The 14,251-nt window shown below is 32.6% G+C and overlaps 1 non-coding gene across 1 annotated transcript; it reads right to left on the bottom strand.

Moving 5' to 3' along the window:
- Window positions 1–9,674: 9,674 nt before the first annotated feature.
- On the bottom strand, window positions 9,675–9,746 carry TRNAP-AGG (transfer RNA proline (anticodon AGG)). Its single transcript has one exon. It is a non-coding gene; the product is annotated as a tRNA-Pro (tRNA).
- Between the last annotated feature and the right edge of the window lie 4,505 nt (window positions 9,747–14,251).

Genomic DNA, 14,251 nt, shown 5'->3' on the forward strand with positions numbered 1-14,251 from the left:
TAGTTGTTTTGCCAATGATGGATTGGTGTCCTAGAATGGATCAAGGACTAAATAAGCTTTCAATTACTTCTCGATAAGTCAAATTATCTGTCAGTGTAATAGGACATCCCAGTTAAACAAAAAGAATATCGGATATTTAATTGATTTACCATGGTTAAGCGATAAAATAGCATGTTTATTAATCATATTTAGTCAAGTAGTAAAAATTATGCAATATGATATATCATTTATGGATAGGTTGGTGTAAACATTGAAAGTGAATATTTTTTTCGTGGTTGAATGAATCCAAAAGTATGTGAACTGGTAACAGTTGGCATCTTCAATGCATATGGGTTGTAATGTTAAAACTTCAGATGAATATTTGGGGTCAATACTAGCAATGTTTTATATATCACAACATATATGAGATATATATATGTATAATAATATTGTGATGGGTTGTGACAGCCTTCATAATATCAAAATAGGAAATATAGTGATGGTTGTACAAAAAAAAAAAAAAAAAAAAAGAAGCACATGGGTCGAAAGCATAAGGTACAACAGAGTGGTCCCTATGGAGAAAATCTTGTAAACTTGAAGTAGTATGATTTGACACTCCAAAACATTGTCTTCTCTTTGGAAGGTAATACTCCAAGTCGGCATCCAATTTGGGAGCAAAATCCCCTCCTAATACACATGATCAACCTGTGCTAATTTTGGCTCTACAAGAAACAGCCTCCTTAATACCCACTTCCCAATTATTAATGACACTGATAGCTTACTTTGCTTCTTGATAATTTGTTAAATTCCATTAACCAAAAAAATTGTTAATTTCCTTGCCCAACAGAGACTTATTCAAAAGGGAAAAGAGTGAAATTTACCCTCTAATATCCTTTATAGTTTAGATTTGCCTTTCGTTAGAGTTTTGGTTCATATTTACCCCTTCCATTAAGAAACTTCTTACATTTACCCTTATCACTAATGGATTGTTAACTATGAGCCCTTCTCTATTCACATAGACGTCATGTGTATATATAATTTTTCTTTTACTTTATATCGTAGTAATGAAATTTTGCCATGTAATTTTCTTTTTTCTGTTAAAAAAATTACAATACTTAATCTTCTTCTCCATCAAACCACCACTTCCCCTTCTTCTTCTCCGCCACTGTCATCGCCGTCCACCGCCGCCGGTTAAATTACTAAAAATTAACCCATTACTTTCCCACTTTTTTACCCAAACCCATTACTTCTCCATCTAGCTCAAACGCAACAAGAAAATTAGCTTAGCAACGAGGAAACGGCTCTAAACTCAACAGCATAAGCAGGACCCATTTCTAATCCAACAGTAACCACAAACCCCATCAAAGTACTAGTTCAAAAGGGGAAAAGCTACGAATATCAACAGAATCCCACTTCACCAATAAAAAACAAAAAAAATAAAAGTGAAATTAAACAGTCACTACAAACCGCAGATGCAAAAAAAAAATCAAGATTTATTACTTTTAGAGACCCATATTTGTTTTCTCTAAATTTTTAGCAACTAGTTATCAAAATAGACCCATTTGGAATTTAACAATAAGTACAAACAAGGTCTGATTGGGTAGGAATTTAATTTTTAATAATTTAACTGGCGGCGGTGGAGGACAGTGGATGGCGGTGACAGTGACGGAGAAGAAGGAGGGGAAGTGGTGGTTTGATGGAAAAGAAGATTATGTATTGTAATTTTTTTAATTGAAAAAGAAAATTACATAGCAAAATTTCATTGGTATGATATAAAGTAAAAGAAAAATTATACATACATATGGCGTCTATGTTGATAGATAAGGGCTCCTAGTCAGTAATCTGTTAGTGATAAGAGTAAATGTAACAAGTTTTTTAACGGAAGGGATAAATATGAACCAAAACTTTAACGGAGGGCAAATCTAAACTATAAACGATACTTGGAGGGTAAATTTGACCCTTTTCTTTATTCAAAATTTAAACTTTATGAGTTAAATATTTAGGGTTATTAGAAATGATCCTTATTGTCTTTTTAAAATTATATATAAGTTCATATCTACTGTTTGTTGCAATTTTACTGAACTTTTACACAATTTTATACTCGCATCAAAAGTAGGTATTCAGATGAATACGTTGCCACAATTTCACTGAATATATATATATAATTAACGATTATTAGTGTAATAATTAAACAGATTATAATAGGTTATTACTTATATATTTTTTAAATTACCACATTAGGCTTGGTATAAAAAGCATCAGGTTTGATATAAAGAGTTACCTGTCGTAAGTCAACTTATTGATCCAAAATGTAGGAAAACTATATTGTCAATGGACAGAACATAAAAGATAGTACAATAATTAAGAAAAGAAAATGTGTACTCTATCAGAGAGTCTGAAAGGTACTAGCATTAAGTTGGAAGCAATTCAAAACCTACTTAGGAAGTGACTCTTTGAACACAAGTTGGAGTCCATGATTGTAAAGGCATCCAGAGTTCCAGACAATAGAAGATGCCTTACAAGCTAACAACCAGCAATGCCCACATAAGTATGTTCCTGTTGTTTTTCACGCCAGAAAGTTTTTATCCACTGTGCATTACTGTAGTACTCCCCCGTCTCAATTTGTGTAGTATCTTTTGAATTTTGAGATATCAAATAATTTTTATTTTGATCATAATTTTTTCAAATATCTTTTATTTTGTTTCCGAATATGTAAATTTTATTTTCAACAAATTTGAAGATTTATATACCCGAATTCATGATCAAAATTAAATTATTTGACTCTCGAAATTCGAACTATGCCTAAATTTGGACGGAGGGAGTATTTTCAGAACCACTTAATCAAATGTATCTTTCATTCATTTCATTAAATAGACAGCAGAAGTTGGATATTTATCTAAATGGACAGTGCGTCATTTCCTCTTGAAATGAGTTTTTTCATGTACTTAATTAGTACTCTAAATTAAACATTCAAAGTAACCATATTCTGTCGCTTTTTTTTAGTGTGATTAAGGAATATAAGATTGCATTAAGAAAGCTACAAACTGTAGAAAGTGATATTGATTGATCTGCAGCACCTAAATTCAAGTTGGATCAGTAGCACAATTATTGTCGATACCATAAAATCATGTCAAGTCTTGTCAGTTTGTCAATTTCTTTTCTTCATCTAATTTTATTTGTTTCGCCTCCTATAACAGATATTGATGGTGTTATTCGCTCATTTGAGTTGTATTTGTGTACCATTTCAAAATCAAAGACGACACATTTGCACCTTAGTTTGGACCATGCAGCTAATTATAAGGAGGTGGCATGGATGAGATATTGAGCGACATTTAGGGTGCGAGTGTGGTAGGAATCAAGGAATATGTTTTTTTATGGATCGATAATATTTTCCTAAAAAATATGTGCTTTTCTTACTTATTTTTATGTTTCAGAAATAATCAGAAAGTATTATTTCAAGAGTATTTATATAAATAATCTAGACAAATACTATGGACTGAATATGTTGTTGCTGTTGCAAATACTATGGAGTGGGGACAGGTGGTGGGTGGGGGTGGCACCAGAGGCTGATGTACCATTATAGGTTGGATTCAATTGAACCCATACTTTTGACGCGGAGCATATATTTATGTGTAAAAATTTATTAAAATTGCAATAAATGGTATACATGAATCCATAACTTTAAAATAATAGGTCAATGCTAAAAGTCTTCGCTGCTCTCACGAAGAGGAGACAAATAAGCATGAAAGGAACTTATTTTCGCTACTCTCACCAAAGAAGTCATTTTCTTGATATTTTAGAAACTTTTTTTCCTACAGAAATTATTCTACAATGACTAACTTAAAATCTTAAATCTGCAATATTGATATGTATACTATTCTAATAACTAAAATAATTAATCTGGAAGCTTTTTATTTCCTTCTGGGCGGACTAGTGAATGAGGCAATGATGCTATATTGCTATGCATCCATTTTTGGCCTGATATGTAACAGAGCAACGATGAATTAACATTGAAGATGCTTAATGGCTTGATGCACCTTTATCATGGGCTAGCTAGATCAACATGTAGGACTTGCAACTCTTTGGTAAGTGGACTGTTTGCGAGTGTCAAAGCCCAAAGGCCCTCCCAATCATTTTTTTTTTGGCAAACTTACTCAAATGACTACCTTATTGTAGTTTCTTACCATTTGTAGCTACTCTTTTAAATATTACTATTTGTAGCTACATTTTGGCAAAATAGTGTATGTTTTCGCGTGTATTTGTCGCCAACAAATACATGAGAACACGGTAAAAAAAAAAAAAAAAAAATAGGATCCTTGATTTTAGCCTTTAACGGTGGAGCTATTAAATTAGCTATTAATATATATTTTTTTGATGTATTTTAGTGATTTTTTTTTTTCTTTGATGTATTTCAGTGATTTTTTTTTTTTTTTGCTATAATGTATTTCCGTGTCTTTTTTTTTTTTTAATGTATTTCAGTGATTTTTTTTTTAATGTATTTTACTGATTTTTTTTTTTTTGATGTATTTCATTGGTTTTTTTGATGTATTTCAAATACATTGTGTACATTCCAACTACATATGAAGCCAAAATATATTCAAATTTTCGTGTATTTGAATGGATTTCAACAAATACATTCAGATACAAAGACAAAAAAATTCAAATACATGACAAATACATTAAAAAACAGTGTGTTTGGCTATTAACAAAATACACTAAAAAATACACTCAAAAGATACAAAGACAAATACATTCAAAAACAGTGTATTTGTGAGATGTAGATTTTTGAATGTATTTGTATTTAGCTTTTAACAAATACACACGGCCAGATCTGAGACACTATCACCACCAAAAACCCTAATCTCTCCACCACCACCAAAATCCTAATATGAGACACCACGGCCACCAAAAACCCAAATCTGAGACACCACCACCACCAAAAAACTCTAATCTTTCCACCACCAACAAAACCCTAATCTCTCCACCTTCACGTCATCTTCTCCGCCGCCATCTCAAAATCAGTGCCATCGCCGCCGCCACCAACAATACATACGGCCAAATCTGTGCCATCGCCTCACCGGATAGAGTGAAAAGAGAGAGAAAGGGGTGAGCACAGAGGGAGAGAGAGAGGGAGAAGAGAGAGAGAGAGACGGCGAGAGAGAGAGAGAGAGAGGAGAGAGAGAGAGAGAGAGAGAGAGAGAGAGAGAGGGGCAGCGCAGCCATGGTGGTGGTGGTTGAGAGAATGGAAGAGAGATCTTTTAGGGTTTTGAGAATTGAAAAATCTGAAATGGGTAGTGATTGGGAAAAAAGAAAGATATATGCGCTTGGGTATGTATTTTTGATATAGCTACCAAAATTGAAAAATCTGAAATGGGTAGTGATTGAAAAAAAAGAAAGATATATGTGCTTGGGTATGTATTTTTGATATAGCTACCATTTGTAATTTAGAAAAGTTAATTAGCTACTAAATATAATTAAATAAAAAGGTAGTTAATGTTAATAATTAGGTCTTAAAAGAAGCTACAATGAGTAAAAAATTCCTTTTTTTTTGGGCAATTTGCAGGATTGCCCTTCGCTGTGGTGGTCTTTAATTTTTACCCCTCAAAATTGTTGTCTTTAAATTCTGCCTAAGGCGGTGGCGAGTGTATTTGCATGGGGGGTAGTGCTGTGCAAATTACCTTTCGAGGCAAAATTTTTCGGCGTATTTGTAAAAATTCGCATGAGGCTGCTTTGAGACAGAATTTTGCAAAGTCTGCCTTGCGATTTTTTTTTTTTTAATTAAGCTGGGGTTCGAACCCCCAACTTTAGGGTGTTAGGCGAGAGGTAAACTTTAAAGACCACCAATTTGAAGGGCAAAAATTAAAGACCACCCTAAATAAAGGGCAATCCGCGCAAAAAAAAGTTTTTTTTTTTTTTTTTGCGCAGATTTCCTTCAAACGCAAAACTTTTTTTTTGCGCGGATTTCCTTCAAACGCACTGGTCTTTAATTTTTGTCCCTCAAATCACTAGTCTTTAATTTTGTCCCTGCTTCTTGTTTAATGAAAATTTGTAAGCCAAAGTACCCTTATCTATGATAAGGCGCTGGTCTATGAAGCCAGAGATTCTGGGCTCGATCCCCAGAAGAGTCGAAAAAAAAAAATCACAAGGCATAAGTTTATTGAATTTTTACCTTGTTCAGCGTGAGTTTTGTAGAAATTAAGTTATCCAGCATAAGTTGTGCAGTAACTAATTTGCTCAGCATAAGTTTAGAAAACTTTTCTGTTGGAACTAAGTTATGCCTTGTAAGACATAACTTGTGTTATATTATGATAAAAAAATATAAACTTATGCGGGCCAAATTAGGCACTAACAACTTATGCTGGATAATTTAATTCTTACAGAACTTATGCGGACATTGTCATAGATAAGGGTAGGCCGAATTTTCTTTTTATTTTTCGATGCCAGGAATGTTTTGACAACTTTTTTGTTACTTAAAGTGCCAAAGGAAAAAATTAAAGACCAGCGATTTGAGGGGTAAAATTAAATATCACCCGAAGATAGGGCATTCGTGCGAATGAACCAAACTTGTTGAGCGACATATGATATTTCAGGCTAGGGTTGTTCAAAACTGAACTGTAATCGATAACCCAATCGCAAAATTGACTATTGGTATTGGGCTATCGGATTAACGGTTGATGAACGGATTAAATTTGTATAGTTAACGGTATATCGATGTGGGGGCGGATTATTCAATTTTCTAATTGAGTAAACCGTTAACCCGTTAAGAATTATTATATTTATATTTTTAACCCTAAATATATAAAGTATTTATTTTATATTTATATTTTTAACCCTAAATATATAAAGTATCTATTATAAAACCTAAAATTAAAGTCCCTTCGTAGTTTGTCTGAATTATTTAAGAATTACCTATTTGTTTCATAACACTGAAAAGTTATAGAAGTTCAAGTTAGGCTGAGGATTAATGTGAACGTGCTTTGTAGGGCACGAGTGTAGTGGGGGGAAGCAAGAGGGGAGGGAGTTGATTTGAGAACCCAAAATAAATTAAAAAAAAGAGGATAAAATACAAATCTAAAAATGTTGCTTAGTTTTGAAGGCCCAATTAATTTAGGCTATTATACATCATGAGGAGTGGTATGTCAGCTATCCATGAAAGAAACTGGAGTGTGCAAAGTTTGATGACTCTAAGAAGAAGCACAATTTTTTTTAATTTTTATTGTCCCTATTTAGTCGATACATCTTCCGATAACCATCCAATAATATTTAACTGTTATCAAACCAACCGATATCTTATCAGTTGGCTAACGGATTAGTACATTTAAAAACCGATAAGCTGAACCGTTAAGCGTAGTTATCCTTCCAATCCGCCTAATAAGCAGTCCTATTTCAGGCTTTAGCCCAAGCTGGGTACTGTACAGACTGGTCCAGGCCTTAGATTCCACAGGTTTCATAACACGGAACCTAAATATAGCCACTATATGAAGTAAATCAAAAAATTAAAATTGGGCTCAACTACTTGTTGAAAATTCTAGGAAATTAAGGCCCAAATTAATCTTCTCGAGTCAAAAGAGTTAGCCTCAGCAAATTTAAATTTTTTTTTTTGGCGCGGATTGTCCTTCTTTTGGGGTGGTCTTTAATTTTTGGCCCTTAAATTGGTGGTCTTTAATTTTTTCCCTTCACCTAATACCCTGAGGTTCTGGGTTCAAATTCCAAATCAGTAAAAAAAAGAAGAAATTTCGCAAGGCAGATGTTTGGATTCGCAAGGCAAAATTTTGCCCAAAAGGTAGAGTTTTGCATGCAAAACCTCTGCCTTGCGAACTTATTTTTTAGTTTTTTACTGAGTGGGGGTTCCAACCCGAAATGAAGGGATTTTTGGCGAAGGACAAAAGTTAAAGACCACCAATTTGAGGGACAAAAATTAAAGACCACCTCCAACGAAGGATAATCCTGCAAATTGCCCCAATTTAAATGGGTTTTCTTTGTTTAAGGTGCAAAAGAAGTAAATAGTCAAATTAGAGCCTATAATCAGCAACCCTTTCTTATAATCTTATAAGGGAGAATATGACTTTTTGGCGTTAAAATAAAATTGTAACAAGTAAAGGCCTTGGTAGTAACTACTTCCTCTATCCCAATAAGTGTCATCTTAGAAAAAAAAAATTGTCCAAAATAAGTATCACTTAGGGCCTGTTTGGAAAGCTAGCCAAGTAATTGGAATTAGGTGTAATTACACAGTTTGGCCTGTTTGTTTGATCAGGTAATTACACAGTTAGGTGAAAATTGGTGTAATTGAGAGGGTGTAATTGCACTCTCCAATTCTCGGGGGGGGGGGGGTAGAATTGGATGTAATTACACTCGTAATTATAGGGTTACCTTTTCGTTTACTTCTTTTTAATTTTTTTTATTTCTATTATTTATTTTATTTTATTTTAATTTCTTTTCTTTTCTAATTTATTTTTTATTTCTATTATTTAATTTCTTTTATTTTTACTTTTTAATTATTTTTATTTTTTAAAATATATTTTTCTTTTTAAGTATTTATATTTCATTTCTTTTCTTCTCATTCCCAACCTTTACTTTTTGTGGTTCCATGTAATTGCTCGTATTTTTTTTTTATTCATTTAGCATAACCGTGTTAATATTCTAATTTTTGAAACTACATCTCTTAATATTAGAAAGAATAAGTCATTAACAAACTTGGCATATAATGAGTGACGTTATTAAAGTAGAATTTCGTTGTGAATGAGGTTATATACTTATATTTTCTCTTTCTTTTGAATTATAGGAGTATTTACTTATGTTACGTTGAAACTTACTTATGTAATGTAGGAATTTGACATAAGAGTATCATGTTAAATTTTTTTCTTTTGGATTTTGAATTTGAGTTATATTTTCCATTTTAAAAATATTTACTTTAGTACTATTGACTTGTTATTTCACATTGCATGCTATTTATTTTTCACTTACAGTTCATAGAATTACTATCAAACATTTGAATAATGTTATGGCATTATATTTATAAATATTTTTTTTTGTCAAACATCCAATCCCATGATGTTCTCACAAAAAAGGTATGCTTTTACATTTTATAATCAATTAAAATTAAAATATTATTAATTTGAAATTTATATATCAATTATTTTTTACAATATTAGTTACAAATATATGATTATTAATTAACATATTTTCAAGAAACAATGTATGATTAAATAACTAATTTAATATCATTTATAAAGGTACATATTTTTTAAATATTAATTTTAATTTTTTTATAATCAAATGTTATTTTTAAATTAAACTAACTGTGTAATTACACTTGTATAATCAAACAGCACGCTTGTAATTATACTGTAATTACATTATGACAAACAAACAGGTCATTGTAATTACAATACTATGTAATTACTGGGTAGTAATTACACCAATTCCAATTACCAGGTGGCTTTCCAAACAGGCTCTTAGGTATTTAAGATAAAAAATGACAAATGTTTCCAACTATGCCATTAGTATTAAAGAAACGGTCCAATTTATTAATTTCTTAATGGACGTGATTTTTGCTAAGGTGACACTTATTTAAGGACGGAGTAATAAGCATGGTCTTCACTTGTTGTCGTTTTGACGGTAGTCAACTGGACCTGTATGTTCAGAAGAGACATCGATTTTGTTCTGAAAAATCATAACCCAAAAAATAAAAGATTGGGGCATTCCGAGAATTGAACTCGGGACCTCTCGCACCCTAAGCGAGAATCATACCACTAGACCAAATGCCCTTTACGTTGCTTATAATACTACCAGCACTAATTATCTTATTTCTTTTAATTTTAGCTTCGTTAACGATATCTAGTGAATTGTCACTAACTTCCAATCGTACATGATATAGAATGAGTCTTGAATATATCAACTTATACCCAACAGTTGGTAATTTTTAAGTCAATTTGGTTGGGCACACCTTAAGGTTTGATGCTTTTTGATTCATTCATAAGTTGTACCTATACTTAGTTGATGTGCAAGGAGCTGTTTTTTCTTAACTTAGAACAAATAAAGTCATTAAATTATCTTGAGTAATTTAGCTATTAATCGAAAAGAAAAATAAAACAAGTTTTGCAAGCTGGGTTTATGAATAGTGCAATCGAACTAAAAATAAAATGAAAATTACTGATGATGGCCAACTCATTGTACTCTCAAGCCCTCATAAGCCCAACTTGTCGTAAAAAAATCGAAAAATATATTCTGAAAGTACAGTTCAAGGCGAAAAAAAATATTTTTCCAGCATTTGACTCTTACCTTTTGAGTTCTCAAAAAAAGAGAGGGCATTGAAGAAGCTAATTAAAATTGAAGGGATGAACTGGACGCCACTTCTCTTTTCTCCATATATACATATTAACAAAGACTAAGCTCATGTGTATATATTCCATCTCTGTTTTAATTAAGTAATTTGAGAATAATAACGACAATTAAACTTAAAAAGGGGAAATAGTTTTCAGCTTATCTACTATATGCATGACTCATTACAAACTTCTAAAATGTTAGTGTACTATCAACTAGACCAAGTAGCACCAAATTGAAGTCCTATTTATTAATCAAGTTATTTTAATAGTCAAAGTTGTTTTGCAAGTGCACATTACATTTAACAAATTCTTGTAAGTTTAATTTCTTGAGATCCATGTTGTCCAACTTGACCAAATGAATTTGCTTAATATGGCCAATTTATTAGAGACTCTGACATAATAACTTCATGAAAGTTCTCCATTCATCATAATGTTTCTAATAAGAGTATGTCTTGAATGATAATTTAAAACTTTATTCACCTTCCAAGATGATAAACTCTAGAAATCTAAGCACTTCAAAGTTCAAAAGATGCTTTGTAATCAGTATCAGCAGTAGTAGCAGAGTAGACTACTCAACTTGCTTCTTATTTATGCAGTAACTAATACTGCTGACAGAAAAATGGGAAAATAATTAGAGTTTAGAGAATAAGTTAAAGCAAAAGACTATTGTTTATTTATGTGGTGTCAAACAGGAGATGCTCCCCCAGTTAAGGATGAAGACCATGCCAGTGTTTCCACACAGGTGGCATGAAATGCAAAACTTTATATGCAGCAATTTGTGCGCATCTCAATTAGTTATTTCACCAGATATTTGCTCTTTTCAGTTTAAATTATTTGTCGTGGTTTCTGAAAATTAGTTGTCGTTTAAGAAGTTCAAGACAAAATTAGTTATTTTTTCCCATTTTATCCTTAGTAGTCATTGTTCTTGAAGACTACAAATACCTCAATTATTGGGTGATGTTATGATTGTTTAAATTTCAATGAAGGGTAAAATAGTTAAAACTCCTTCTGACTAATGCTTTTTAGGAGGCGTGTAAAAGAAATCACGGCAGGTAATTTGAGACGAAGGGAGTACTATTTTCATCATCACGTATATCGAATAATTTTGTCCATTTAAATTTAGATAGACGAAAAAACACATAATTTTTTTTTTTTTTTTTTTTGGATTTGTACTAATGTGACTTTCGTCCCACTTTATTGACAAGTAAGGCACACCTTAGGTATAGACATGCAATAGGTTAAGTGGGTTTTGATTAAATTAGGGAAAGTTTGCATACGAGATTTGGGAGAGCCAATCCGAAATGTAGTAATGTCACTTTGTCAGGCATAAAATCATCAGCAATTTGGGTTTAAGGAAATTGCAACTTGCTAATTAATTTAAACAAGATTAAGAGTCAGTTAATCATTGGTTAGTATTTAATTAAACTTAGATGCCAAACTAGAATCTCGCATGTGTACCAACTCCATTGACACACTCCTATTGATTTTTAGATCTCACACTGGAATGTGGCATCATCTAGATTCTTTTTTCTTTTCACATTTCTACCTCTGGACCGAGAGAAAAGTTTTGGTCATACTTAGGATAGTATATTATTTTTACGCTAATGGGGAGATTAATTTTTATCCCAATGTTGGTGTGTTAAGTACTTTCGTATTCCTTCTAAAATTTACTTACTAGCCAAACATGCATGCATGATGCATGAGATGAATAACTTGACCGCTCAAGATAAAATGAACAATGGAAAAAACAGAAAAAGAAAAATGATGTAGTGTAATTTCTAGTAAGTAGTAAGGCATACATCCAAAAAAAGAAAAAGAAATGGGAAAATAGAAGAGAAAAACAACAATGCGAAAAAAAGAAAAAAAAACAACGGAAAATTACGCTCCATATCTATTTTTGAAAATATTTACGCCATGCACGTACCCCATACTTTGTGTATAAACACTCGATTTTCAACATATTTTTGTGTAAAAACACCTGTTATAATTATACACTTTATACAAGGTTGATACATTATGTATAATGCTTTCCCTCCAGATATAATGTTGTATAATATTGTATATTGGGCTACATGGCGTAAATATTTTCAAAACCTGTACATATTTTTTTGAAAATATCCCAAAAAACAATGTTGTTTATATGAGAAAACTACAAAAATGACCTCTTATGTTTGGAGTAGATTTGAAATGGTACCTTAAATATAACCTTGAGCAGTTTTGTCCTCTAAGTTTTCCAAAGGAAGCACTTTTGGTCGCTATCAAATATTTAACAAATTTTGATTGTTAGATTTTATGAGAATTGTGATTAAAAAAGAAAGCATGACCAAAAGTACATGGAAATTTCCATCAAATCTAAGATGCCAAAAACTGCACCAGACACTAAAATAGAAAAGAAGTTGCAGAAGACACGCAGAAAGTTGCACCGGCCTCTAGAAATAGACCAAAAATAGTAGAAGCTATAAGACTGCACCGCCAAATATGAGTTCATGTTAATCTTTTTGTTTTTCTTTCTAATTTCCTGTTAAATGTAACCACCAGAGTTTGCTAAATAAAGGACCATTTTTGTTATTCTTCAATATAAATCTCCTTAAATAGGAACGCTTTTCTTCTCATGGTACGTTCCGTTTTTCTTTTTTCTGGTTTCAGGTTTAATTATCCCGAGTTTCTGAATTCATCAGTATAAGGTAGCAAAATTATCCAAGTCCATTCACTGTCTAATTAATTTACCCTGTTGTTATTTACCCTGTTGTTTTAACTACTCCACTAATTAACTTACCAATCTCTTTTTCCCCTTTTCTTTTCCTTTTTACCCCAATCCTTGATTTCAAGATGACAGTAGAAAGGTACAAAAGGCATATCTTGAAACTTGTCAAAATTATCTTACATAATGAAACAGTTTTGCACTACGATTTATTAGTAATTAAAATGAATTGCAATCTATGCATAGTGGTGACCCCTGATAATTTATTCAAATTTCTGGGTAAGAAGTGGTCCTAGACACAGATACAACTCTCTTAGCAATATACTACTCTCGATGCATGGAGTGAAGAGAAGATGCTGAAGCAGTACTACACGTGCACTGCTTAATTATTCAAATTATTCAATTCCTTCTTTCAACTCCCTCAACGGCCAACCTAGCTAGCTACCCTCCTTACATATATACTACTCTACATGCTTATTCAAAACAAAAGTTGTGCAAAAATAAAAAAAAATAAAAATACTAGTATTGAGTTACTTAAAAGCTAGTAGTAATTACATACATGTAATTTCTTATAGCAAACATTGCACTCCTAATGTTACACCCCGTATCTTAGAACTAAGGTTAGACTCATATCATTAGAGTTTTAGTGGAAAAGCGAAGGGTTTGAACGTTTTGCGAAAATGGTTGATAGGCCCTACTTTGAGAACCCATAACTCCTTGATTAGTTGGGAATTTGGGAAAGTACCCTACAATGAAAGTTGTAGTACGTAAAAATAGCTTTCTAACGATATAAGGACCGGCCAATCGAGATCGGAGCAAGGAGATATGATCGTCTCAATATGGCTAATAGTAAGGCGTTTAAAAGTCTATAGAATCGGCTAAGTTTTGATACGTCTACCTTCCAGTCGAATTTCGTGAAAATCCGTTGGGAATTTGAGGAAACTTAAAACATGAAAGTTGTAGTCCTTTGAAATATCTTTCCAACGGTCTATTATGGGCCTTGAACGGAGCTATGTATAAGAAGTTTGCCTATTTTACCGAACGCGTGCCAGACCGTGCGTGTCGCGCGTGCGGCGCGTGCGATGGCTCCGCGTCGTGGGCCGATTCGCACAATATGAATATTTTGCAGGATGTCGCGCGATGCCCGTGTATCGCGGACCAACAGCATAAGGTCGGGTTTCGGGTCAAAGTCGGGATTTCGCGTTTTTAAGTTATATTTAAGCTTGGGGTTTATTTTCCCCCCAAC

The sequence above is a fragment of the Lycium ferocissimum genome, chromosome 4 (genome assembly GCF_029784015.1).
Source record: "Lycium ferocissimum isolate CSIRO_LF1 chromosome 4, AGI_CSIRO_Lferr_CH_V1, whole genome shotgun sequence".
Classification (NCBI taxonomy): Eukaryota; Viridiplantae; Streptophyta; class Magnoliopsida; order Solanales; family Solanaceae; genus Lycium; species Lycium ferocissimum.